General features: G+C 47.8%; 2 long non-coding RNA genes across 3 annotated transcripts in view; both read left to right on the forward strand.

Annotated features, from left to right (window-relative positions):
* LOC121100981 overlaps positions 1 to 17,379 on the forward strand; it is a 50,848-nt gene extending 33,469 nt beyond the window's left edge. For both annotated transcript variants that reach the window (XR_005832788.1, XR_005832789.1), the window contains one exon: positions 16,951 to 17,379. This is a non-coding gene — a long non-coding RNA (uncharacterized LOC121100981). The remainder of the gene's footprint in view (positions 1 to 16,950) is intronic.
* On the forward strand, positions 8,322 to 15,838 carry LOC121100982. The gene is made up of 2 exons (XR_005832790.1): positions 8,322 to 8,486; positions 15,435 to 15,838. It is a non-coding gene; the product is annotated as an uncharacterized LOC121100982 (long non-coding RNA).
* Positions 17,380 to 24,295: the final 6,916 nt, after the last annotated feature.

Raw genomic sequence — 24,295 nt, forward strand, 5'->3', positions numbered from 1 at the left:
GCAAGGAAGAAGGCTGCTCAGAGAAGGGGAGGACGGGCCAGGCCCAGGCGGCCCTGTGCCCCAGGACCGGCCTGCTCAGGGCGCCGCCCCTGCTAGCCGCTAGCTCTGTGGGCACCACTGCCCAGGACACGTGCTGCTGCCGTGCCCCCTCCCACCTCGGTTCACACCTTTATCTTACCCCCTATGATTCGGGCGGCAGCATTGACTCCCAGGGCTCAGGAGCCCATTCCCCACCTGCTAGGGCTCAGTGCAATGAGTCCGACCTCCCTCAGCCTCCAGTCTCCAAGGTGCAGGGGGCCCTGCCTCCTAGCGATCTCAAAAGAAAGTGTTCAGATGGCAGCTGGCCAAAATGACAAATTCCCGCCAGAGCGGCTTTGGGCGGCTCAGCACACTTCTCTGGGCCTTCATGCGTTATATCTTTAAGATGGAGAGTTACCATTTTCTAAGTTCACTTCCAGCGCTCGCACTGAATAACTATTTGTTAATTGGTGAGGCAGGGTGAAGGGGGTGGCTGGGGGTGGAATGGAACCTTTTTTTTATTGCCATGAGATTCTGCACAAGAGCCCATCCCCGTCCTGGTGCGGGGCGCCCTCCTCCTTGCCCTGGCCCTAAGCGCAGCAGGCATAGAATTCATAGACTCTCGGTTTGCGCAAGCCTGGGTCTTTACCGGTAAACCCAAGCAAAGTTGGATTTGCATGTCAAGGCTGGGATGGAGAAAAGGGAGCCTGCAGCTCTCTGGGGACCACAGAAAGTCCTGGACGCTAGTCCCCTCCAGCTCGGCCAGGAGCAGCATATTGAACAGTCATAGCGGCCGCCGGACAGGGGACACACCGCGCCTGCACTCCTCTGAGCGGGAGCTTTGGGAAACATCTGGGGAAAGGGCACATGGAGCGATGTGGGGGAACGCCATCCTACCCATCAAGAGTTTAGCTTGGTTCCCCGCTCTGTTCTCAGGCAGGGATTCAGCTGGAGATATTTAAAGACTTAGGCCCACTAGAGGAGAACATAGGCAACAACCTCTACGACATCGGCCAAAGCAACCTTTTTCATGACACATCCCCAAAGGCAAGAGAAACAAAAGATAAAATGAATTTATGGGACTTCATCAAGATTAAAAGTTTCTGCACATCCAAGGAAACAGTCAGAAAAACTAAGAGGCAGCCCACGGAATGGGAGAATATATTTGCAAATGACACTACAGATAAAGGACTGGTATCCAAGACTTTATTTAGTACCTACAAAATTACCTGATTTATCTGCAGATTCCCTACAACCTATCCATTCAACTGATTTTCTTGTAGAAAAGCTGTGACCGATTTCAAAGGAAACTGAATTATGCTCAATATTTGCAAATGTCACTCATGTAACAGTAATACCATATAGACTTTCCTGGAAAGTTTTACTGGTAAAAGAGTAAGAGTTCCCTTAAAATTTAAAGAAAAGAAAAGAAAAAAAGGAAGGAAGGAAGAGAAAGAAAGAAAGAAAGAGAGAGAAAGGAAGAGAGAATTATATTATTCTCACCTGAAAGAATTATAGAAAGACAAAGTGAAGATAGCCTTATAATACCATATTCTATAATGTCAACATATGTCCATGATATGTGAGCCAATTTTTAGAGACACGGGGTTTAGGTGTTTTCATTTCCATTTTATTTTTATTTCAGTTCATTTACAAAGCTACTATTAGTATATGGTGATCAGATTACTTTTTTTTTTTTTAAGATTTATTTATTTGGAAGAGTGTGTGTGAGCTGGAGGAGGGACAGAGGAGGAAGGAGAGGAAAGAGCCTCAAGCAGACTCCCTGCGGAGCGTGGAGCTTGACGCAGGGCTCCACTCCATGACCCTGAGACCATGACCTGAGCCAAAACCAAGAATCAGAAGCTTAATCAACTGAGCCACCCAGGCGCCCCCGGATTATCCTTTAAAGCGCATTACGTGTATTCAGTTGCTATCAGTATAAAATAAAAAGAATTATACACAACTAATGAATCATCGAGCCTTACATCGGAAACCGGGGATGTACTGTATGGTGACTAACATAATATAATAAAAAATCATTAAAAAAAAAAAATAAATAAAGACTTAGGCCCAAACCCCACCATGTGCCAGAGAAACAGGGCTGATTTATTTTTTGAAAACTGTGTTATTTATTTGAGAGAGAGAGAGCCCGAGGTGGGGAGGGTCAGAAGGAGAAGCTGGCTCCCCGCTGAGCAGGGAGCCCATGCGGGGACTTGATCCCAGGACCCTGAGATCATGACCTGAGCTGAAGGCAGATGCTTAACTGACTGAGCCACTCAGGCGCCCAGCTGGGCTGATTTAAACATATCCAAAAAATAAAGGGAAAGTTAAAAAGAACCTCCATCGTCCACCACCCGAATTCAACAGCCGTCAGAAATGTCCCACCCCTGCTTCATTATCCCTTTTTCCTTTTTTTCTCTTTGCCGAAATATTTTAAAACAAATCCCCAGCACTGTGTCATTTTGGAACATATCTCAAAAATGAGATTTTCCTGCAGAGCTCCAATGTCACTGTCACACCTACCAAAATGAGCTGTCATTCCCTGATGGTCCAGTATCTAGTGTCTGACCAGATGTCCCCGTTTATCTAAAAGCTATCTCTTCAAAGATGGCTTATTCTAATCAGGACGTAGCTAAACCTTGCATTGGGTATCCTGTCTCTTAATTATCTTATAACTCAGCAGTCCACTGTCCCCTCTTCTTCACTCCTAGTTTTTCCTCTATGCTATTGACTTGCTGGAGAAATTGGGCCAACTGTCCCATAGAACAGATTACCCCAGGTGTCAAGGATTAAAAGAGAGGGGGCACGCTATTATAGAGGAAGTTTGACCTTTGTAGTGTGTCTAGGTATCAACACCTGGACCTGGTATTTGTCTGTGTGTCTTTGGGCCCCCCACTGTATCCGGGGGGTCTGATCAGAGAGGCAGAACCTCTATGAATGATATAAAATAAAGGTATTGGGGGTGATTAGACCTCGTGCAATTGTGGACGCTCTTGAGCAGTCTACATAAAGTGGTTATTCCTGCATCAAGTGTTGGGCCTGAAGTCCCTAGGGCTGGCAGGTGGGAAGGGAAGACAGACCTGGAGTGGAGGGAAAAGGACAAACCAGGACCCACAAAGACAGGTGGGGACCCTGGGAGAGAGACTGGAGCTCGCCGTTTGCTTGCTTCCTTTCCGTGACGCAGGTGACATGCAGGATTGGTTGGTGGCCCGCAGAGCCACACACACAGCTGGCTGGGATTTGGAGAAGCCGGAGACTTGCTCGGCAGGAGCAGGGGGGGCGGGGACTCAGCTGTGCCCCTCACTGAGGAGGGGAGCCAGGCGCCCAGGGAGCCCGCACGGTGCCAACTGACTGCACAGAGAGTAAGGAGGGCCCTTTATACAGATTACCCTCCCAGAGAAAACAATTTTAAATCTGACAAAACGTGAAAATATAGAAAAGATTACATAAGGAAACAAGTAAACAAATAAAACCATAATTAAATAATCCACAGATAAGTGCTATTCATATTTAGGGATTGGTCTTTTTTCTCTTACGTATTATACACACACATATACGCATCCACGTTATCTATAGGCTCACAGTTGTAGCTAATTTTCTGTACAGTTCTGAATCCCACTTTTTTCTATTCACGTGATTCTTGTATATTCCGTCCTGAAAATTCTTGGAAAGCATTACTTTTATTGGGTATCATTGTCCACCATAAAGCTGTATCATAATTTATTTAACCATATCGTTGCTGTTGAACATTTATGCTACTTTGCTGAGCATTACGCAGTCTTACGGGGCAACGTCGGGAACATCTGTGTGGCTCTGTGTTCATATCCCTGAAAATGTCCTCAGGAGGATGGAATTCCTGGTTAAAGAGCACCAACATTTAAAGTTTTATCCCCAAACAAACCGTGACCTGAACACCTAGAAAAAAATGTCCGGAGAAAGAAGTATTTCTTTTCCACTCTCAACCTACAGCCAGGAATGCGTCCCCTTCTGCTGGTTTGGCTGGTACCGGGTCAGAGATGAGTAGTTGCTTGGTAAAACCCAGCTCCGCGTCTTCATGAAGGCGCAAAGCCAGGCAGGGACGAGCACCAGCTCAGGGCCTCTCAGGACCGAACTGCTCCCAGCCTCCTCTACCTCCGTGGAGAGGAGATGCAGGGTGGGGAGGGCCCCTCATGGCAGAGCACAGCCACTGGTCTAAACCTGGCTCCCCAGCACCCTCCCCCTAGGAGCCCTCCAGGGGGAATCCATGCTCCCGAGGCTGGTGCATCTGAGGCTCGCTCTTGGCCAGAATCCAGAACAAGGAAAGGGAAACTGCATCTGAGCCAAGGTGAGCCTGTCTGGTGGGAGGTCCCGGGCTTCGGCTTTGGGAAGGAAGGGCTAAGTGTGGTGCTGAAGGAGAACAAAGGTTCATGGACACCTTGTTCTACAGAACAGGTTATCCTGAGTGTCGAATATTAAAAGAGGAAGGGACACACTGGGAGCGTGTGGGGGAGCCCTGATGGGGATGCCCGTCCAGGTATGGATCACGGGGATTTCTGGGAGAGCAAATCTCTGGCACTAATCCCCTCACTCCTCCAACCCCCATGCTTGTCCCCAGCCCAGCGCACTGGCTGCTCTGTTGCTCTGTGATGCTCTGGCTTTTCTTGCAGAGAAACCGTTTGACAAGAACAGCAGAAAGAGGGCTTGAGACTCTATCACTTTCTAGATAGAGGAAGACAGAGGAAGGACAAGGCACTGACTCAGAGCTGGGGGTGAGGAGGCGGTAACTGGCCCTGTTACCTGTACAGAGTGTCCTATATCCAGGGTCTATGTCATCCTACTCCTTCTTGAAGGTTTCCAGTGAGCGGAGGAGCTGCCGGGGACCCGCCCTGCTGATGCCTGTGCCTTGACAGGTCTGCCTCAAGTTTCCCAGGAGCTTGGCTGAGCATTCCCACTGCCCCAGGAGGGGCAGGCCTGGGGTTCCCTTTCAAGGCTCTGGATGGAGCCCAGCCACCTCAGATGGGACCACAGAGGACCAGCCACGCACCCAAGAGCTCCTACCCAGCCCTCCTGGGAAACATCTCATTTTCTATTTGCAGAATCACAGATGTTTACTTTTGATCTCTTCCTCTCTCCCTCTGGGCCTCAGATCAGGGATGACAGCTATTTCCTTTCTTTTTTCTTTTCCCTATGGACAGAAAAAACCAGGAGGGCTCAGAAAGGTTGTTCAAATATTGGAAGACTTACATACTGGCTACTGGGGCGAGTAAGAAAAGATCAAGCCTCTCAAGGCCAGGGGCGGTCTTCAGAAGACAGGGAGTGGGGCACCCTTCAAGGCAGTGTTTCTCTTTCTTTCTCTCTTTCTTTCTCTCTTTCTTTCTTTCTTTCTTTCTTTCTTTTAAAGATTTTATTTATTTATTTATTTATTTATTTATCAGAGAGAGAGAGCACAAGCAGGGGGAGCAGGAGGCAGAGGGAGAAGCAGAATCCCTGCTGAGCAAGAAGCCCGATGCAGGGACTTGATCCCAGGACCCTGGGATCATGACCTGAGCTGAAGGCAGACGCGTAACGGACTGAGCCACCCAGGCGCCCCAAGGCCATGTTTCTTAAACATTCTGTGTGTTTGTCCATCAGCCAGGAATCTTGTTATGATGCAGATTGAGATCAGTAGTTCTAGGGACGAGCAGATGAGGTCCACGCTGCTGGTTCAGGACCATGCTTAGAGAAACAGGTGTCGGGGGGCTTCCTGTCCCTCCTGGCTCTAGGCTTGAAGTGCTGTGGTCCGCATTTCCTCTCTGCCATCTTCATGCAGCTGGGTCCGTGCAGGCAAGGCGCTGGCCACGCAAGCTTCTCTTAGCAGATGCTTCAGGATAACTAAAAGCCACGCTTGGGTTTATATCGCTACTACCCTATTTAAACATAAGGACATTCAGATATACACAGACTCCCAAGGAAGGTTCTCCCAGGATCTGCCCCAACAGGTCACACAATGACTCTTACTAAAAGGCGGGGGTCTTCCTTCTCTCACTCCATTCCATCCCCAGCCTTATTTGTACCCCCCTTTAAAAAAAATATTCAGCTCAAGCATTACATTACACTGAATCTTTTGCCATTCCATGAATGGACAAGTCTCTGAATAACCAGCGCAAACTACCTTTTTCCCTTTTATATTTCCTAGTTCCTTTTTAAAAATTTCAATTTCTATGTATTTTGTGTACACGGGCTCAACTTTAAGAAAATGCATTACGAGATAACTCAAACATAATACAGTGGATAATTATCATGCATTAGAAAGCGATTCTCAGCTTTATAAAAGGATTCACTGCATCCTGCCTTCAGGTAATGAGCTCTTTCTGGGCATTTAAACTATGAAAATCTTGCTACCAAGATTCTGATTTAATTGGTCCGAGTAGGGAGTAGGACACTGATATATTTTTTAAAGCTCCCAAGATAATTCTAATGCACACCGAGGTTTGAGGACTACTAGCCTGAATGATGTCAGGTTTCCAACTTTAAATGACTCAGATGACTCGCTGGCCATTTAAATGCAACGGGCATTTTTGTGCACCTGCTGTATGCCAGACACTCTGTGAGGCTCCAGAGACATGAGTAAATCAGCCCCAGGTCCTACCCTGAAGGCACCCACTATCTAGCAGGGGAGATAAAACATGCAGACTTAATTTTATCTAGAGGCCCCACAAGTAGAGAAATAGGGAAATGTTGGTGTGATGCACCAAGAAAAGGAGAGGCAGGAATGGGGACCTGGTCCTCCATGGCCATTCCCTTCCCTCCCCCTTCCTCCCAGAAGGCACGAACTCCGGTTCAATAAGAGTGTAAGGAACTGTGTAGCCTTCCAGACTGCGTGACTTCTTATGGTTCCCACAGGTGGCCAAAGCTGAGTATGAGATGATTTCCAGCATCTTCTCTGCCAAACTGTCAAATGACTGCCACCGCCTTCTCCATTGTCCTCTTACTCCTTTCCTGGACGCTTCCCCAACCTCTGGCTTTGGGTGCTCTTCTTCCCAGATGGCCTCGACTGGTCCCCTCAATGTTCTCCATCCCTCGCATCCAGGCTTGTTGTTCCCAGATGACCTCTCAGCAATGGCAGCCCTGATTCCCGTGCTGTGGGCGCCAAGGTACGGATTCCACACGGAGCTATGAATGGCCAAGAGACCCACTCAAGAACGCCTGCTTTGTAAGGCAAGAATCTGTTACTCCAAAGCCACTCCATAGCAGGGAAATCCGTGAATGAGGTGTTTTAATAAAGGCAAAACCAGGTAGCCCCCCCCCCAATTTAAGCCACCAAAGAATAAAGCAAATGGATTTTTGGCAGAATATAGCATAGGCCCCAAGCCTGCCCTTTGACCTCACTTCTGGGCCTCAGCAAGTGTAGTCAAGTGGGGTCCTCACCCACCAGGGAGAGAGGACCTGCTCCCAGGCAGAGCTGCTCAAAGAGGAAATGGACTGCTTCTTGAGAGGGGAGTTTGCTCTGGAAACCTTTTCCCAGTGGATATGAGGTGAGGTTTGGGAACAGGAGTATTTGAGCAACGCTTGGGCTGCTGGCTACTTTCAACCAGCCTTACAGGGAACCTCTGACAACCACTTTGTGGCCTGCCTTTCACTGCCTTCCAATGCTACAGTTCTCCGAAATACTTGAATTGAGTTCAGTGCAAGTGCAGGGGTGACGACAGTCCTGCAGAGCCACGAGGGTGACCCATTGGAACCTGGGACTTTCCTCGAGCTCCGCTCCAGGACCCTCAGATACGCTGCACTGCTCAATCGTCACAGTCCCTCCAGCTTATACACAGCCTTCCCACTCTACAAACAAGGAGACTGAGGCTGAAAGATTTGCCCAGTATCCCACGAAACACAAGGGGTTTGAGTCCAGGTTTCCTGACTTTCCATCTGAGGCTCACGGTGTGATCTCATGATTTATAATCTGTCCAGACACAGTAAAAACTGAAAAAATCCCCAGAGTATGTATCTTCAAGAAAGAAAATGATCTCACAGAAGTGGATTTGGTGCAATTCGGCAATGGGTTGGCTGCCAGGGCAATGGTCACAGTCACCAGGAGGCGGCAGAAGCCTGCCATTCTCGATGCTTCCCTCCTTTAAAACCCAGGTAGGCCCTGGGAGTGAGTACAGTAAGAGCTTTTCACAGAGAGAGAGCCCAGAGAAAAAGCAGGAACGCTCGTGTGGACTGCTGGGAAGGCCGGTTGCAGGCAGGTGCATCTGAGAGCCAGGGGCCTGGAAAGAAAAGCCGCCCCCTTGGTGGCCTCGCCCAGAAGGCCTATAGTAGCACAGGATTTGAGTACAAACCATCTAAAACTTGGGTCATCTGTCTGCCATGTCATCTTTCCTGTGTCATCTCTCCTTTCTCTGCCTGCTTGCACAGCGAGGGAAAGAAGATCCGAACAACTCCTCAGCGGATACTGGAATGATCGGGTTAGAGCGCTTCGCAAACTACCACGTGTACGGGCAAGTGGCACACAGGTTAGTTGAGGTGGCTTCACGGGCTGCTCCCCTAACGTTCTCACTAGCATGTGAGCAGGTGACAAGGTGGCCCTGTGGACACCGGTGCTGGGGAGCTGGGGGGAGGGGGTGCCGGCTGGCCCTGAGGGGATATGCAGCGGGAGAAGGGGATGCCACTGCCCCCAGGCTCTGGTAGGGGTCACCCTGAGCTTAGGGCACTCCATCCCGGTGTGGTGCGCTTCCGGTGGGCTCTCTGTCCCCTGGGGTCCTGTGTCCTCGGAGGAAAGCCCTGAACCTCCCTGAGCAGCGGCTGAGAAGCATGAGGGTCAGCGATGTGACCCAGTTCCCTCTGCCCCAGGGACCGTGGGCAGAGTCCCCTCCAGGCCACAGAGCTCAGAACTGAAAGGCTGAGCCCACAGCTCTCTGGCTGCTCACCGACCGGCAGTCATCACTTCCGCCCAGGGGCGCAACTGCAGGTCACATTCGTGATTTTATTTACCAGGCTAACAATCCTGAGAGCCAGGTAGGACAGATTGCCTTTAACCCCATTTTTTAAGATGATAAAATGTCGCTAGCTTCACTGATTTGTCCAAAGTCATACAGTGGTTACAACACAAACTTGGAATCTGGTCTCAGGGCCCTCAAGACACCACCCTGCCCTAGTGTTTCCACCAACAGGGATTTCCCATCCCTCTACAGCTGATCTTTCTCGTTACATTTCTGGTATAGAAATGTCAGGTCATCATTCTCAGCTTAGGATGCATCACCATTATCAAGCTGTGCGAAGACCCTCTCTGGTGGTTTAATTTCTTCCATCTCGTCTTCCCGTTATCCCCAATTTGTATTCCCACTCCTCCAGCCCCCGAATTACCACTCCCTCCAATTTGGTTGGTTGGATGATTAGTTCGTTTGTTCGATCATTCATTCATTCATTCATTCATTTGGAAGCTAGAGCCAGATACATTTCTGACCACTACTGTGTTTGTGATGCTTTCAACAAGTGTTTCTTTTTTGGCATTGTTGTGTCCAACTCATGAACCCTAACTTCTGGTCCTTCTTCTTCTATATTCCTGTGATTTATAAGCTTTCCTCATGCCCCACTCCTGCCATCCTGAAATATATAACTTGCTACTTGTACCTATTTTATTTGCTTTATTCTTATTGGCTTCTGATTTGTTTTGTATTACTCGGGACTCTAATTCTCACTTTGGAGGTGTTTCCTGGCTCAGTTTGTATGATTGGCTTAGTATTTACTTCACATGCTTTTGACTCCTGCATGCAATGCAGTGACAGCAGTGTTCAGAATCCGTCACTTAAGGTCAGTCCTCAACCATCACCTGCAAGTCCAAGTTAACTCCTTATAAGGCTGACAGTAAATCATTGACACTCTTGCTTTGATCCTCTGTACAGGTTTTACATAATCTAATAGTTGAATGGTAGACCAGTGGTGTCCAATGGAACATTCCATAATAATGGAAACGTTCTGTATTTTTGTGCTGGTCAATATGGTAGCCACTAGCGACATGTGGCTGTTGAGCAGCTGCAATGTGGCTTGTGTGACAGAGGAGCTAAATGTTAGGTTTAATTAATTTAAAATAAAATTGAAATACCCTCATGTGGCTAGTGGTTGCCCATAGGATGGTGCAGATCTACTTTCTTTCTACCCACAACGTGGTCCCCAGACCAGCAGCATTGCCGTCGCTCGGGAGCATGTTAGAAGCATGTGCAGAGTATCAGGCACATCTAGTTCTACTGAATTAGATCCGCATGTCAGGATCTCCAGGAGATTTCTATGCACAGTCAAGGCTCCCCCCACCAGATTTATTGAGATATAATTGCCAGAACAACATTGTGTCAGTTTAAGGTGTACGGGAGTATTGATTTGATACCCATATGTATTGCAAAATGATTACCACCATAGTGTTAGCTAATAGCTCCCTCATATCGCATAATTACTATCTCTTTTTTTTTTTTTTTTTTTTTTTTGCGGGGAAAACATTTAAATCTTACTCTCTCAGCAACTTCCAGGTATATAACCCAGTATTATTAACTATAACCACCGTGCTTCAGATTCCCCCACTCATCTTGTGACTGGAAGCTTATACTCTTTGACCAACATTTCCCCATTTCCCCCACCCTCCAGCCCCTGGTAAACACCATTAGTCTATTTCCATGAGTTCGCTTTAGTAGATTTCACATATAAGTGGTATCGCCGGTGTTTGGCTTTCTCTCTCTGACTTGTTTCACTTAGCATAATGTGCTCAGGTTCCATCCGTGTTGTCACAAATGGCAGGATGTCTTTCTTTCTCATGGCTGAATAATATTCCGTGGTGTGTGTGTGTGTGTGTGTGTGTGTGGGTGCACACGCACGTATACATGTGTTCATATCACATCTTCTTTATCCAGGTGCCCCCAAATTGTACACTTTTAAAATATTTTCTATTTTAACATACTTTTCATTGTTGATGAAGAGAAAATATTAATCTTTATAATATTCTCTTTATTCAGCAAACTGGCTGAGCTTTCGTATTGGTACTAATAATTTGTTGCTTATGTTCTGTTTTCAGTGTGGTCCGTCGTAGTTCTCTTTCCTTCCTCTAGTTCTTCTTTGTTCTGATGATACTGCTGTGGCTAAGCCTCCAATACTGAGCGGGCATCTGGGCTGGCAGGGATGTGTCTAAACTTTCTCCATATACTGTATTTGCTGTAGATACTCAATAAATAGCCTTCATCAAGTTGAGAAAATACACATTTACTCCAGCTCTGTGAGGTATTTTTTTTTAATTCAAAGATGTTCATCAAATGCTTTAAATGCATGAAATGCATGAAATTTTTCTTCTTCAGTTCATTAACGGTAAAGATCGCCTTAATAGTTTTTTTCCCCTCATGTTAAAGTTTCCCCGTATTCTAGAATAAACCTTAATTGGTCATAACTCTTGAAATACATTGTGGGATACAGTTAACTAATATTTTGTTTATAATTTTCATATCTAGAGTCAAATATGAAATAGCCTGGTAGGTTTTTTTGGTTTGTTTTTACAATCCTTATCTGACTTTGTAATAAAGGTTACACCAGTCTTATAACAAAGGAGAAACCGATTTCTAGTTTCTAGAACAATTTATATATCTCATGTGATTATCTCCTCTTTAGAAGTGGGTGGAACTTTTCTGTAAAACCCTGTGAGCCTAGGGCTTTTCAGGAAGAGGGAGGTCTTTGATTGTGTTGTAATTCTTAACTGAGTACTTGCAACTCCTTGTGCTGTTTATTCTTATTCTAATTTTGGAAATTTACATTTTGCCAAAATTACATCAATTTTATTGTCTCCTAATTACAATTCTTCATAATATTATTACACTAAAACTGCCTGTTGTTTGTGGTTTCTTTCAGTGTTTATTCCGTGTTTATATCTTCTCTTTCTTTCCCCCATGAATTTTGTCACGTATTTGTATATTTTATAATCTTTTCAAAACACCAGCTAGTTTAATGTCTTGTTGCCACAGTCTGATTTTTGACCTTACCTATATGTTTTCTTCCCTCCTTTCTTTCTCCCTTCTTTCCTTCCTTCTTTCCTTCCTTCTTTCCTTCCTTCTTTCCTTCCTTCCTTCCTTCCTTCCTTCCTTCCTTCTCCTCCTTCTCCTCCCCCCTCTTCTTCTTTTTCTTGTTCTTCTTCCTCTCCTCCTCCACTTCTCTCCTTCTCCTTCTTCTTCAGGTTTATTCTGCAGCTTTTTTCTAGCTTCCTTCCTGCACTAAAAAATTAGCTCCAAGAATGTTTCAAAAAGGGGTTTTGGGATAAGGTATCTGATGCATTATATACTTGATACCATTTTGATTTTACTTACATTTAAATGGTATTTTAGCTGGATATAAAACTCTAGATTTGAATTCTTCTTCCATCAAAACTTTAAAATATGACTTCATTGTCTTGTGTCCAGTTCTGTTATTGGGGTTTCATGTCATTCTGATTCTTTTTCCTTTTTATTTATTTTATTTATTTTTTATAGATTTATTTATCTACTTTGGTGTGGGGGGGGGGAGGAGCAGAGGGAGAGGAAGAGAGAGTCCCAAGCAGACTCCTCACCAAGCACAGAGCCTGACTTGGGGCACAATCCCACCACCCCGAGATCACAACCTGAGCCGAAACCAAGAGTCAGATGCTTAACCAACTGAACCACCCAGGCACCTCAATTCCTTTTCCTTTTTAGCTGACCTACTTTTTCTTTATAGATGTTTTGAGAATTTTCTCTCTGTCCTTAATGTTCTTAAATTCCCTGACAATATATCTAGGTGTGAGTTCCTCTTTTATTTATCTTGTTTAACACTATGTCATTTCAATGTGAAGTTTTATATTTTCTTTATTTCTAAGAAAGTCTCAGTCATTATACCTTCAAATATATCCTCTTTCCATAATTTGTTTTCCCATTCTGGTTCCAAAGTTTGTGATCCTAATCACGACACCATCCTCCCTCCCTCTCTGGGAAGAGTCAACATTTTGTTGCCCTTGTCAGTTTAGGTAATGCCCCCCTCCACCACACTGTGAAAGGCAGTGACAGGGTCCAATTTTCTGTCTGTATTCCTAGTGCATCAGTGCCCACTTAATGAACGAACAAATGAATGAATGAACTAAGATAAGAGAATGGAGGAGTGGGACAGGCCAGAGAGCCAGAGCATGAGATGCAATGGGGCCAGGTCAGCAACCAGGATTCATGACAATACCATGTGCCCACACCCAGATGCATGACCTCTATCGGGGGCAGCCCCTTTGGCAAAGCGGTCCCTGAGGAGTAAGCACCTGGGGCAGCCATGCTCTGAGATAATGACTGCCATATCCTCAACCAGTTCTGGCCTCAAGCTCTCTTCTGACAGTGGTGGGGATCCTGAAGTGAAGCTGGCTTGACTTTTTCCTGTCCAACTATGGGACTTATGGCAAGTTGTCCTGCTCTTTGACCCTCAGTTTTCTCTTCTATAACTTGGAGTTAATGACATTGCCTTGTCTAGCTTGTAAGGGTGTAAAGAGCAGCAAAAGAGATGTTGAAGTGTGAACAGCTGCCCCATAACAAGGGGCCACTATCATCAGGGACACATCACAGTGCATGCACCTAAGAGCCTCTAGCCGTTGGGTCTGAGTTCTGAAGGGAGATTCCCCCATGGAGTCCTTGATTTAAATCCCTCTTCTTTGGAGGGGGCCAAGACTCCCTGAAGGTCTGTGGCTCTCCAGATCCTTGGGAAGAAACTTCTAGGAGCCAGAGCCAGCTCCCATCCAGATGGAGCAGCAACTCTAGGCTGGTGATTTGCCCCACTCTTCGCTCTCCCCTCCCACGTGCTCAACCACAACTTTGTACTGTATTTCCCCACTCCGTCCCCCCCCTTTGGTTTCATTGAGTTCCCATTCTGGTCTCCCCTGCTTGTAAGAGGGCCCCACACTCTGTGAGCATTTTCCTTCCCCTCTGCCCAGCAGAACTTCCTTCACTGTATTTGTACCTTATGACCCTGTTCTCAGCTAGGCCTATGCTGAGGAATTCAGTCTAAGGGTCTCCTAGCTGATACGGGTTTATTCCTCATGAGCTCTCTCTCTATATATATAGAAGAAATTATATGGAGAATATACTTTCAGTAGGGCTCCCAAAGTCTTAACCCAAAGGGGGTACCAGTGGTGGGAAATGTCAGGTCCCCTGGCAGCCTGGGGGCAGGGAGGGGGAAGGACATCTTCCAAACCCCTCAGATAGCCCACACAGGCAGTGATGTAGAGTCTTGACAAATACTCCCTTGGTTCCCAAGGCACAGACATTTTTCTGGATCAGACTCTCTCCTGTACCTAGGCTATCAGCTCTTAGAAAACACCCTTTCACTTTGGCTTCTCTTAATGTCCACTCTGAGCAACCTTTGAGCCTTTACCGATTCATGTGAGTTTTCTACCATCTCCTCTTTTTTATTTTTTAAGTAGGTTTGATGTCCTTTCAGTATTCCTGCCTTTCTGATCTTCCATAAAAGTCTTCCTTTTGTATAGCTTTATTTGAAGAGGCTTCAAGTATGAGGTGGGAAATTGGATTGGATTATCTTGGGCACCATCCAACCCTAAACTCATTGATTCTGTGAAATTTATGACACAGTTAACACTAAACTAGCACCCCTGAGGGTCACTAATGATTAAACCTTCAATTACGCAGATAGTGCCCTTCTCCTTACTGAGAAGATGCAATGCTAACCAGCAACGTCTTTGTTCCGTGTTAGGATTAATGAGTTACTTTGACATTGTCTAGTTTGAACATTCAAACTAGCTGTATTTCCAATGTGCTTTGGAAATCCCATCTTAGTAATGACAATAATAGATAACACACAGTATACCAGGCACCGTCCCAAGTACTTTAAGTACATTAACTTATTTATTTCTCATAATAATATTACGAGATAATATTTTTACCCCTACATTATAGAAGGGCAAACTGAGGCACAGAGATCCTAAGTAATTTGCCCAAGATCAGAGTCAGTAAGTGACAGAGCTAGGATTCAAACTTAGCAGTCTGGCCTCTTAACTACTACCCATGCTACCTCCGGAAGCTCAGACAGGATTACTGTGCCCCCTTTCATATGTAATTATGCCGGCACATCTCCTCCCAGGAGACTATGAGAGCCCCTCCTCCACCGCCTTACGTGATAATGTGTCTCTGGCTTTTACCTTTTGCACACTGAAAAGAAGAATTAGGAGACCTTTGAAAGAGGTGAGTACTGGAAGTAAAGATACGAAGCTACAGTAAGAAACAGGAAGTAAGCAGTGTTCGAGTCAAGGTCAGAAGGGTTGGAGAGGTGAGTGGAGGAGGAAATGAGGGTCTAACAAGGGCTGCGAAATCATAAGCACATGCATACAAAAGAATATGAATCGGAACACTCAAAATCATGAAGTTGTCAAATTCATCGATAGCATTTTATTTGAAGCCTAACAGGGTGTTTTGTTTTGTTTTGTTTGGAACTAGACAATCTGATTTGGAAGAAATTGATTTCTCAAAATGGATTTGGAAGAGCAAAGGGCCAAGAATAACTGAGAAGCAATTTTGAAAAAGTAGAACGTGGAAGAACTTGCCCTACCAGATATCAGGATTTATTATCAAAATATTTCGTAATGAAGACAACAGAGTTTGGGCAAAAGGATAAACGTTGGAACACAACAGAAAGCCTAGCCACGGGCCCACCCATTTTTGGAAACAGTACCAAGCAGAGACAATATTACAAATGCATGGGGAGAGGGTGGTCTATTTAATAAATGAGTCCTAGGAACGACTTTTATCCATATGGAAAATGCAAAATTAGATTTCTCCCTTAGATCAACCCTCTGTGGATTAAAGAACTAAAAACAAAAAGCAAAACTTTAAAGCACAGAGTGAAAATACAGAAAAATTCTTCATGACCTTAAGATAAAGAACAACTTCTCTTTAAGAAAGCAAACAATCATAAAAGAGAACATAAAAAATCGATAATTTTGACTTCGTAAAAATTAACTTCTTTATTACAAAAGGCCATTATAACAAAGTGAAAAACAAGCCACAGCCTGAGAGAAAGCACTTGCAATGAGTGTAACATGTAAAGAAATCTATCAAATAAATTAGAAAAAGATAAACAGCACTTGGGAAGAAATGGGCAAAGAATATAAGCCATCAGTTTGTAGAAGAGGAACCCCAGAAGGTCAGTAGAAATACAAAAGGGTGCTTGCTTCCGCTATTAAGCAAAGAAATACAAATCAAAACAACAATAAAACATCATTCACACCTACCAGATCAGCAAAAATGTATGTCAGCCAATGCCAAGTGTTGGCAGAACTGTGAAGTCACGGAAACTCACTCCCTCCTAGTGGGATTGTAAGTTGGTACAAGTACTTTGGAGACCAATTTGGCAAGAACTAGTAAAGTCGTAGGTGGTCATGTCCAGAAGTTCTACTCCCGGGCATCTAGTCTGTATGTGGATACAAGGAGACACGTATTAAGATGTTTGCTCTAGCTTCGCAAACACCTAAATGTCCATCAACGAGAAAATAGGATAACTAAATCGTATTATAGTTATACAGTGGAGCACAGTACAGCCTGTGTCGACATAGGTAAAGATCTCACAATTGTAACGCTAAGGGAGAAATGAACACTGCAGAAGATTCTGATATTGTATATATTCACGTATGCAGCTTAAAAGCTGGCAGGGCGTAATAAGTAATATTTTGTAACATTTATGGATACATAAAAAATGCAATAGAAATAGTAAAAAATATAAAAACATGCATGAGGATGACTAATGCTGAATTCAAAACAGTGCTTAGCTCTGGGAAGTGAGGGAGGAGATGGGCTGGAGAGGAGTACAGAGGGGAACTCCGTTGTATCTCTAATATTTACTTCCTTTGAAGTAAAAACACCTGAAGCAAATAAGGCAATATGCTAATATTTGCTAAAGACGATGTGGCCATCATTAGCGCTGCCCACCGAATATATCTGGTTCTCTGCCTTCCAGGCCCATGGTCGGATTGCATTGCCCATCCGCTCTGAAGTTACGGGTGGCCTAGAGACTTCCTTTGGCCGGCGAACTGGAGTGGAAGTGACTTCTGTTTCTGTCCTCATGAACCCGTGCACAAAAGTTTTGGCCAACGTGGCCGTGCAGAGTCAAAGCTTCTCTCTTCCCCAGTCCCCGAGCAGACGCGATGTCTCCAGACGGCCCGCGATGTCTCCAGACGGCCCGTGGAGGACAGGTGGGTGGGTAAGAAATGAGCCTTTGTTGCTCTCAGCCATTGAGATTTGGGGATGTTTGTTAGGACAGCACAACCAAGTCTTTCCTGACGGATATAGCTGGGAAGTTGGTCCACAGGGCCTCCCTGTATTATTAGTCTCTGATTTTTTCTACATATTGAAAAATTACAAATAACATTTTTAAAGTTCTTAAGTTGGACCGGATTGATCCTATTTCTCAGTCCATAGCACATTATTTTTACTGGTCTGTGCAAGGCCCTGCTCTTCTTTTATTCTTATTTTCTTAATAAGCACCTCAGACCTGAGATGGAAGCGAGCTGGCTCTGCAGGAGATCTTGCTGAGGGGAGTGAGTGATGGGCTCGCCCCCCAGCCTGAGTCCAGCCTCCCTCCATGCTGTATGCAAGCCTGTGGCATCTCTCAGTGGCTTGTGCGCACCAGAAGCCCAACTAGAAAGTCTGAGCTCTTCTCCAGAGAAGTGTAAACAAGATTTTGAGGAATGCACCCCGCAACTGTTGCTGACCCTTTGTAGGGCTTTTAGAAAACCGGTTTGCTTTCCAGTTCTCTGATGTGTCTGAAAGCAGCAGCCTTCCCCCGCTTCCCAGGGAGAGTCCCTTTCCTGCCCCTTGGAGCCAGCACCTACCTGCCTTCCATCCCCACCAGCCACCAACCCTGTCCCCAGAGGCAGGTCACCTCTGCCAGAAATGCTAGGAAAACTCTCTCACCCACCTCTTGGCTTCCAGTTTCCTTTCCAGGGCTGCCTGCAAAACCCGCAGGGAGTAAAAACCCCAGAGAGAGGTGGGGGGAGGGGGCAGAGTGCTGTGGAGAAGGAAGAGAAACTCGTGCTCCTGGCCAGTTCTGTTCCGTGCGGCGCAGCGAAACGCAAGCGGTGCCTGGAAGTCACCGTGAAATGCAATGCCTTTGAGAAGTTCCGTGGAAAGAATGATATCATGGCCAACCACTCCCTGCCCCCCCCCAGGCTTTTTTCCAGTGGGAGTGAGAAGTAAATAGACTGACACATTTTCCAGTCAGGGAGCAATTCTGGACAGCAAGTTTACCTTGGCACCCGGGCTCAGGTGGGGCTGTGAGAAACCTTATCTGTGCTTGCCCAGTAAACAAGGAGCCCTCATCTCCCCGGAGCCTGGGCCAGCGCACAGGTGACTGCAGGGGGCAGTTGAGCGGGGCCAGCAGCAGGCTGGCCAGAGCCACCGCAGAGCCAGACTGGCCCGGGGCGGGGGGTGGGGGGTGGTTGCAGACCGTGGTAGGTAAATAATGCCTCGATTTGATCGACAGACTCATTACTGACTCCGTCGGTTGCCAAGAGAAATGCCATCAAATCCACCAGATTCAAAGGTAGAATTGATGTCCCTTAATTGGACGATTCTCGCCCTGTCATGCGCATAAGTCACCTGGGGATCTCCTTAAAACGCAGCAGCTTCCGATCAGCAGGTTGGAGATCAGCAGGTTGGAGCCGGGCAGAGAAATAGCATTTCTAGCGAGCTGCGAGCTGCTGCGGGGGCCTGCGGTTGGTGCTGGCCCGCCGGTTGGTGCTGGCCCGCCGACCACGCTGACTTAACAAAGTCTCCATGTGCAGATGACTGTGTGCCTTTTTCACAGTCACGGTAGTAACCATTTAAGGAGCTCGGTCTTGACTCCGTGACAGGTACTATACAGGTGTTTTCTGTCATCCCGCTCCCACTCTCTACCCCGGCTCTGCAAGGTGGAGGTTACTATTCCTGCCCCCTCCTGGACGGGCAAGGACAGAGAGGCTAAGAGAGGTGAGTTCATGCAATGTACAGGTCATTTCCAAGAGATTTCATGACTACCTTCCCTCTCCTGCCCAGTGATCTGAAATAACCCACAAAGAGTAATAAACACCCTCTGCTTGTGGTGATTCGTCCTCTTGCTACCCGAGAATGAGTAATTCCTTTTGTACAGAATCATCAGGGCCAAGCACAGGAATTCAGGAACCCTAGAAGCAATATTGGGCCCAGTAATTCCTGGACACGATAGCGGCAGCTCTGCAGAGAGGTGGACGAGCCTCGTTTTCGATCCCTCTGGCGCTGATGTGTTCGCCCACAGGATGTGCTGTTGGAGACTCTTCATACCTGGAGTAGACGCTTTGATGCGTCAGCTTGGAAAGAATGCCTCTCTTGGGGCCATTCAGAAGAAAAAAATGCCCCAGCTTGTGGAAACACCAAAGTGAAGGCAATTATAACCGGACTGACTGACCTGGAGATATTTAAATACTTCGAAGAACTGCGATGTGCTCTTGCAAAACCCAGACCGCCCGCAGCTGTGAACTCGCATCACGCCCCTGCAGCCCCGTGGAAGCCCGGATTTTGGGTGGCCCCTCACCAAGCCAGGCTCCGCCAGGACACCGTGATTTGCACCGCAGGGTGGCGAAGGCCAGGGTCAGGCCTCCCTGCAGAGCCATCCCAGCTCCACCCTGCGAAGTTCTGACACAGAAGAAAACAGTCCGCAGCAAGTCCCAAGATACAGTGGAGGCCTCCAAAGAAGTCATAATTAATATTGTCGCTTACACATAACACCATTCTAGGGAGCATTTGAGGGAGTTTAACAGACACCACATAAAATAGAGCGAAGTTAAAAAATAGGAGAGAATATGAGGGAAAGGAAAATAAAGGGAAAAGGGGATGGAGCCTAATGGGGGTAACACCTCCTCATATACCATCAGGCCCTGTATGCTTGGGCTAAGATCTTCAAATCAAGCTCTGATTCCCTAACCTAGACGCACCCAGCACTCACTGGACCCACGACGTACAGCCAAGAAGCGGCAGCCTCAGGGAAGCGCAGCCATTCCGTTCCTGGAAGGGGTGGAAAGTCAGGAAGCTCGTCCCCAACACATTCTATGGGCCCTGCCTTGGGAAAATGTAGGGCGACTTCTAAGGCCCTCTGGTGCCCGCCTCTCTGGAGATCTGAACTCAGTCTTTTCCCCAGGCCTGGTGTCATCTTCACTCAGTGCTTTGGGGAGCGAGCCCCTCAATCTCCCCGCAAACCTGCAGACATTGATGGGCTAGTTGGGGGTCACAACATGTAGCCCAACCACAGGCTGGGAGCCGTGGTCTTCCTGCCATGCACTGTTGGGCACTTTCTTGGGACAAGCACAGGCCAAGGAGCCAGAGGACCAGACCAAGGGCTGGTCCTGAGTTCACCACTCACTGACTGTCGGAGCTGAGGAAAGGCAACTCCTCTCTCGGGGCCTTAGTCCTGTTGCCTGGAAAATGGAGGACATGGGCTGGCATTCTGTCTGTCCCCTCCCTGAGGATTCTCCGAGCCGCAGCCCTCTGCAGTGTGACAAAGTGAAGGGAGGCCCTGAAGCAGAGCTGCAAGCTTTGGGGTCTGGGGCAGAGAGAGAAATGCGCGACCCGGATGCCCTGTCAGAGGAGGACCCACTGCCCGGCCGTGGTAGTGGGGTCAGCAGATGGCCCCCAGCTGTCTGCTCCTTCAAGGTTGGTACCAGCCTAAGAGAGCCACCTCTCCCAAGACCTTGTCCTTCCTCCAGGACGGCCCACGCTGCGGGCTGAGCAGAGCAGGGGAAAGCAGACCCTGGCATTTCGTCCCAACGGAGGCCACTCTGACAGGTAACAATTGCTCCACAGCTCCCCGTAGAAGTGGCCGAGCTTTGTGGAACCTGCATCTCCGTTAGACTTCCTTCTGGGTCCGCTCCCGCTGCTTCTCCTGCCTTTCCTGGGTTCTGGTCCCAAACCCTGTTTCCACATCTGCTCTGAGGAACGCCTCTGCGCAGCGGCCAGAGCCCACGGCACCCAGAACGGCCAGGCACCTGACCTTCAGAACAGAAGCCTTGGCCGCCATGGACCCACAAGCGAAAGAAGCGACTGGCGTGGTCGCCAGGACAGCATGTGTAGCCAGAGCTACAAGTCGGGGTGGTCCTCAGGTGGGAGCCCTGCCCTCTAAAAGGCAGGACCCCCTTCCCCCACCCCCAGACCAGCCCCTCCGCACTTTGCTTTTCCAGCAGGTGGTGCTGGTTTTGCAGAACCTCAGGCTCAAGAAACCCAAGGCTTGGGGCACCTGCGTGGCGCAGTCGTTGGGAGTCCGCCTTTGGCTCAGGGCGTGATCCCGGCGTTCTGGGATCAAGCCCCACATCAGGCTCCTATGCTGGGAGCCTGCTTCTTCCTCTCCCACTCCCCCTGCTTGTGTTCCCTCTCTCACTGGCTGTCTGTCTCTGTCAAATAAATAAATGAAATCTTAAAAAAACCCCAAGAAACCCAAGGCTTCTCCAGTTCCCTTTCTCTTCTGCTCCCACGTCCAAACAAGTACTGAGTTCGGAAGGCTGCATCTCCGCACGGCCTCCACCTCCCGCCATCACCTGCTCCTCTGAGTGCTGCCTGCCGCTTGGGCCCTCGCAGCAGCAGCCCCCTGCAGATCCCCCTCTCCAGTTCACCCCTCCTTTCTGACTGTCAGATGGCTACCCCGGTGCAGACTGCTATCCCTGTGATGCCCGCCTCTGCTGCCCTCACACAGTCCCTCCCACCTGTTTCCCCCGAAGTCACGGGGGTGTTCGGTGCGGCTTGTAACAACTACCCAAACACGAACAAAGGTGTAAAACAATGGGAATTGGATGGGAAGTTGCTGTTTCTGGCTGGATTCGGGTCAGCGTTCTTTCCTGGCCTTAGACCTGCAAGACCGAGCACTCGTTCGGTGGCTGAGATGTGGCCGGCACGGAAGCGCGGGTGCTTGTGCGAACGTAGATTCCCAAGAACAACAGAAGAGCTGGGCGACTTGCTGGCCCTTGAGACCAGGTATTGAGAAATACCCTATAACACAAATAGCTTTAAAATGCCCACGTCCCTGTGTGTAGACAGGCAGGCTGTGTGTGGGGGAGACTATAACCTCTCTGGGCTGCCGCGGGAGAGCAGTGGCTCGCACACCTGTGTGCTTCTAGCCAGGGTGTCGGCATGTGCGAGAGCCAGTGCAAGTACTCTGAGAAAGTGCTGGAAAGAGGGAGAGACGGGATATTAATTATTAGATTCGGCATCCTTCTCTTCTTAAGAGAACTGGCTTGGCCTCACTTTCTCAGCAACCAAGAGAGGGTAGCTGCCCTTGCTATGTTTTCCTGTTAACAAGCAACAAAATGAAGTAATGAATGTGAGTTTCACTTTTCCTTCTTTTTCCTATTCATTCTCAAGCAGATCCAATGGAGGATAGGTTAATACCGCACTTTTCTGCCAAGGAAGCTGAGTACTTGCCGCTCTTGCATCCTTTCTGTGCAGGGAACTGAGGCCAGGGAACATCAGGCCCATTTTACAGATGAGTTAGAGTGAGGCCAAGTAAAGAGACCTGTTCATTCTCTTGTTAAGAATGTCAGACACCATCATAATCTGGAGTGGAATTCATTAGTCTTTATATTTTCTTCTTTATAACCAACTGAACCACCCAGGAGCCCCTATATTTTCTTCTTTTTAAATTGAGAAATTCATAAGCATTGTGGAAGATTATGTCCCGCAGATGAAGGCAATAAGATGAGAATAACCCTGGGGAGTATGTGTCAAGGGGAGCCTCTCTGGGGTGGAAGTGGAAGCAAAGTGAGTCGGAGCTCTCCTTGGTGCCCTTTCCAGCCACTCAAGCAGGTGGCTAGAGCAAGCCACGCCCCCCAACTCCAGAAAGACTCAAGCACACATAATGCTAGCTTTTTTCATTAGTAACATCAAGGGCACTAAAGCATAAAGCTCAAAAGCAGCCTCAGGAGAATCTCCTTCCACCTTTCTGGTTTTTGTTTCCTAAGAGGAGGCCTGGCTGAAAAGGTAGGAGATAGACAGGGGCCCACCCAGAGGGCAGGTGGGAGTACAAGGCAAGGTTCTGCGGTGGTGTAGGCTTCAGAAGCGCCCAGCTGCCCCACTGCCCCCAGTAGCCGACGATGCTCCCACCTGAAGCCATATTGTACCATTCCCGTCTGCTGGCTAGGCTTAGAAGCCCATGGTGGGGAGCCTCTGCTGCCCTGAGGGCCTCATTAAGCCTGTGAAAAGACATATGGCCTTTCTCACTGTCATAGCTTGTCATCGGCTTTGCTCACGCTGGTGCAGGACCTCTCCCCTGGGGCACACCTGGGCTGCTGGGCCTGGCCTGGGCCTGGGCAGGTACACTGGGTGTCTGGGGCCCACTCAGAGGAGTCGCCTTCAGTCAGAAGCTTTGTACCTCCTTAGTGGAAAGGGTTTGCCAAGACCCTTTCCTCCCTCCCCTTCATCTGTGGACTTAATCCACTGGAGTGGATTGTGCCAGATTATAGCTAGGGGCAAGGATTCCAATCAGATCCCTCCCGATGGCAAGCCCACTGGTTGCCACCACCCCAGCCCTTCCGAGGGGTTCACTTCTTGCTCTGTCTTACCGTGGCATGGGTTCCCCTCAGACTTCTGCCACCAACCATATCAGCCTCTGTGACCACAGAGCTCTTTCTTCTCACCTACTTTCTTTCTTCTCACCTACTTACCCTGCCTGAAATTCCATTCATTGTTCGACAGAGGCCGTGGACGTATGGGGAGTATGTCTGTCTCACCATAGTGTGAATTTATGTGTCAGATCAAGTGTGCTTGCCTAGCAGCTGCCTGGGATGAGGGAGCTGAAGGATGGATGCTCGCATGGAAAAGAAAAGCCTGGTTTTGGAGCTTGCAAGGCCGTGATGAAGGGAGCATGGGTTTCTTGAGTTCAGTGGGCAGGCCAGAGAGAGGTGTGAAATGAGAGGGAGTGGAAAGGGGAAGTCTCCGAAGACACAGTTCACATCAACTCGATTTGACCTACTTAACACTTCTGCTTGGGCGCCACTTAACTGGAAAAAGAAATGCTGATATTCACTCAAATAACATAGAGGTGAGGGGAACTGATGGGTTTGGCCTATGAAGTGACGGACTTTTGTTCCTGCTGGAAATTCTGTGCGCGGTCTGCAGAGTACAAGGACCTTTACTAACAAATAGGCATTCCGCTCAGCGCGTGGACTTGCAGCTGCAGGGCTCCAGTGCTCCCTCCCGAGATCAAGGATCTTCTGCTCACTCCTCGTTTCCAGCACACCCCTGGTACTTTCTCACCCCTGAGCCTTTGCTTTTGCTGTTCTTGTGGTAAGGATTGCCTTCACTGGCTC

The sequence above is a fragment of the Ursus maritimus genome, unplaced genomic scaffold (genome assembly GCF_017311325.1).
Source record: "Ursus maritimus isolate PB19 unplaced genomic scaffold, ASM1731132v1 scaffold_6, whole genome shotgun sequence".
NCBI classification, from domain to species: domain Eukaryota; kingdom Metazoa; phylum Chordata; class Mammalia; order Carnivora; family Ursidae; genus Ursus; species Ursus maritimus.